The sequence below is a fragment of the Diadema antillarum genome, unplaced genomic scaffold, assembly GCF_040938485.1.
Source record: "Diadema antillarum isolate AM-2024a unplaced genomic scaffold, OU_Dant_1.0 seq00000107_RagTag, whole genome shotgun sequence".
Taxonomy (NCBI): Eukaryota; Metazoa; Echinodermata; class Echinoidea; order Diadematoida; family Diadematidae; genus Diadema; species Diadema antillarum.
Window position 1 is genome coordinate 217,373 of NW_027271193.1, and position 4,845 is coordinate 222,217.

Consider the following 4,845-nt stretch of genomic DNA (forward strand, 5'->3'; position numbering starts at 1 on the left):
GATTTAGTTTACACCATGCACACCTTCAAAACCAACATATCTTGAGCGCACCTTTATACTATACAGGAACAAGAAAGCTCGCTTGGTGAGTGTCCACCTTACTAAAAGCTTTACTTGTGCACGCTGGATCCCAGTATTGAATGTATCAAAGAAGAATGTATATATATATATATATATATCCTCTACTTTTTCTGATTTATATTAATGATATTATAAATTTATCCTCGTCTCTTAGTTTTATGCTTTTTGCTGATGATACAAATTTTTCTTATTCTCATAAAGTATTTGAAAGTCTTATTACTACTTTAAATTTAGACATTTGTTAAGTAAAGTATCCTAATGGTTTTTATGCAATAAACGTTCACTTAATATATCTCAGACACATTTTGTTAGATTTAACCTTCATAATTCTTTGAATATTAATTGTACTGATTATTGTATTTATATTGACGGACAGCCAATTGTTGAAAAGACCTCTACTAAATTCTTAGGTATTACCATTGATTCAAGTTTGTCTTGGAATGATCATTTATACAATCTTCATGCTTCAGTTTCTAGAGACATCGGAATTGTATACCACCTGAGAAACTTGGTTTCTCAGAAATCTTTGCTTATATTGTATAATGCTTTGATATTACCCTATTATTACGTACTGTAATATTGTGTGGGGAAATTGTGGTACAACTAAAACAAACTCAATATTACTTTGACAAAAACGAGCTATGCGGTTGATTACAAACTCCCACTACTTATCTCCCTCAGACCCGTTGTTCTCTCAATCAAAAACATTGAAGATTAATGAGATTCACACTTTCCAAACGGCAATTTTTATGCACAAATACACGTTCAACCAACTTCCCTCGGTGTTCAATGGTTTCCTAATTCCTACTTTCAATATTCATTCCTCCCCAACTCGCCGTTCATCTGATTAACATCTTAAAGACCCAAGAATTGTTTTAGCACAAAAATCCTTGAAACATCATGGCCCTGATGTTTGGAATTTTTACCCGATAACCTTGCAGATCTATTCATTTATTTAAAAGACAGCATAAAGATATGATGTTAACTCAATATGTATCTGAACATTAGAGCATGTTGCTATTTATCTGCTTTTTTTTTTCATTTCCATAGTTAAAGTAAGGGCTCCGGACTGAACGTATACAACAAACATGAACATTAACACATATTCACAACTCATTTCCACGCAAACACTTCACATCTTGCATAATGCACCGCAGCACTTTTTCCCCTCATTCTTCCCTCCCTTTCTCTTCATCGCCACTCAGTGAGTGGTGACTTATATGTTATATTCTTACAATGTTGTATTGACAGTCATATATGAGTCCATTGTCCTCGTCAAGCGTTTGCTTATGATGATGGTCTCCTGAATTTCTGTACATCAAGAATTGCCTAACTTGTCTTTGAGCAATAGATATACTGTAACCTATATTTGCATTAATGTATGCACAAAATAGTTTGTTTATTTTCATTTTGCATTGTGTCAGGGGAAAAGAGTTGAATATTTGAAATAATCATTTATTTGTTTTGACTGTCAGATTCAAATTATACTGTGCTCCATTGATTTGTTCAATTGACCTTGTATTTCATTTATTTGTGGAAAAGAAATTCAGAAATCAAATCAAATCAAATCAAATCAAATCAAATCAATAGTCAACTTGCATTGCTTCTTACTAATCTGGGAAAATGCGTAAATGCGAATATGAATGCATTATTTACCAAACTTATAATATGATTATTATTTGAAAAGGGGTGCTAAGCTTTTGTTCAGCACATCCGATATATTGCATGTCAGATATAGACAAAAACTCATCCCTCTTTGAATGTACTTGTCTACAATTTTTTTTTAATCATCTGAAGGTATAATGCAGATAAATTGAAATCACTATTTAATCGCGTCTTAAACCATTTTATTTACGCATTCGTGGCAAAGCACAGGAAAAAGCTAGAGGGAAAGTGGTTAAGTGTGGACAATGTACAGAACAAAAGTACTCTGTGAGACATTAGTGTAGTGTATATAATTCCCCATTTACTTTCAAAGGAATTAGCATTATGGTCATTTTCTGTGTTTTACAAGCCCAAGATTTCTAAAGAAAATGGTCAGGTTATTTGTCTGTTCAGATGCTATATCCCTGCACACTGCGTCCTATCAAGCAACGGAATATGGATATCACATGAAATGAACTGTTCACGTTAAAGGCAAAATTAATTATCACGAACCTGGATTTGTCAAAGTTGCGAACATAAATTATATCAGTTTCTGTCTGTGGATAACATCACATTTGAATCTTTAAAACGCATAAACAGGTTTGTAGAGAAAACACAACAACGAAAGAATACTATTTCCTTACTTGTATATTGTAGTAATCTCCCTTCAGTAGATGTCTTTTTATTAGGAATAAACCATCATTCATTGCCACGATTAGTTGAACTTTGCGAGCATCAACATTTCTGTCATCTTCACTTTTTGAAAAAAGTCAATATTTTCCTCCCAACATGGTTACATGTACATAAATTATATTCGCATGTTTTTGGAAAAGTTTCACGATGTCTGTTCCCTTTAATGATATTCTCAAAATAATGGCAAGGAATATGAGTAATCTTCAATCTTGCATTTTTCTTCTTTTTTTTCTCTCTCTCTCCTCGTATGGCTAGTTAGTCCTCTCGCGTTTCTTCCTCTCTTTCACTTTATAAAACTGCTGGTCGTTTGCGAGCTTCCAAATCTCATTAAGAGGACCATAACTGCAGGTATAATGCTCATTATGAGATGTATGATTCTGCAGTCAAAATGTCTGGCTGTATGAATAATTCTCTGTGTATAAGAACGCCGTCGGAGCGTGTTATTACGCCATCACCGGTGTATATATTCGCGCGTAAATCATGGCAACGTATAATCAGCCTCGCCAAAAGGTCGTATGACTTGCAAGCTATATTAACTCCCTGGTCCCAATGAATAAATCAAGGCATCTTAAATGAGAGCCTCGGATTCAAGTTGCTGCTCCGATGAATTTTCCTCCCGAGGGCCGCCAATTCACATCCGACTAATAAATGACTGCATGCAAATACTTGAGACATCAAGAGTTCTGCAGACATTGTGTCTGTATATAGGGTCCCGCGTATAGAGCTGGAGCAAAGTGATCGAAGTTTGCCAATCCATTTTTTATCAGGCACCATGCAGTAAGTGGGAATTCAAGTCAATGCTGACGTAAGTATCAACTTTGTGCCGCCCACACGCATGAAGTCTGCTACGGTGGTCTGTTTGGGGTCATCCTACGAGCCCGACACCCACGAGTCAACGGTCCGCGAGCTCGACATTGAAAAAGGGTCCTTGAGTCATACGGCCCTCGAGTCGTACAGCCCATGCATGAGCTCGACACTAGGCAAATAAGGCCCAAGTGTCCGACAGTAGGCAAACAAGGCCCACGAGTCCGATACTAGTGAAAAAAAGGCCCATGAGTCCGACACTACAGACAAACAAGGCCCAAGAGACCGACACTGCATGATGTAATGTCGGTCTCGTGGGCTTGTTTTTTTTATTTTTTTATTTTTTATTTTTTGGGGAGCGGGGGGGGGGGGTTTGCCTAGTGTCGGACATGTGGATGTTGTTGGCCTAACGTGTTGGATTTGTGGGCCTTGTTTTCTTAGTGTCGGACTCATGGGCCCTATTTGCCTATAGTATCAGTCTCATGGATTGCATTTGAACATTAGTGGGCTGTATTATGACTCGTGTTATGCCATGGGTGTCGACCTCGTGACGTGCACCCATCTGTTTTCCCCTTAAATTCATGCTTACAAACCTTTGACTTCATATAACTAGAAAGGCCCTTAATGTGATCTTGCCCCTGCTCCGGACAGAGGGACAGACTATAGAGAAAGGTGCTTCACATTCTTGACACTGACTGACACCTCAAACGAGTGCAAAAGAATGAATTTTCCCTGTGAGGTGCCCACATGGTACAAGCTCAGTCTTTTGAGTGGGTACCTCCACTTTTTTTTTTCTCAGAATGTATAAATATGTTTGTATGAAAAATGTCTCACTTTGTAATGACTACTGACAAATGTTATTCTTTGTTACCTCTGTATCATTCCTTCAAACGCATGTCGAATGTATACTTTTTGTACATTCTGTTGAAAGAAGTGAAAATAAAACCTTTGAATTGAATTGAATTGAATTGATACGTACTGAGAAAAAGTAAGGTGTTGATGATAACAAATTGATGACTGTAAATGACTACGATTTCATTTGAAATCAGCACGATTCTTTCTGACGAGACATTTTGCTAATATATTTCTCCGCTGAACAAAGACTATGATGATGACGATGGTGATGATGATGATGATGATGATGGACTCATCAATATTAGGGGGCTACTTCCGGGTTTCATGAGCGAACAAGGAAAAAAAAAAGCCCTTCTGCGCAATTTCTGGTGGCCACTTCCGGTAGAGAGGAAGTATAAAGGAAGACGCCACGGAATGAGATATCATCACAAAACGAAAATTTTGGACTCGATTAATTCATTGATCTGAAACGCGTTACATTTGGTATTAACCCTTTCGGTCCAACTATCCTCACGACTGCATGTCCCATCATGGAACAGCCCTCACTCGACAGAGACTGTGCCCGAGCGAAGGATCCTGTTATGCAATACCTGGGCGGCTGCGTTTCAAAGGGCAGTAAAGAAGAAGAACAACAACAGATGATAGATACACACCAAAACATACACACACGCGCACACGTAGTGAGTGTATGGGGAGTGTTCACTGATGATGAATGCACTTCGATGCACTGCACTAGCACCACTTGCAATCGAATTGAACGGAAGACAG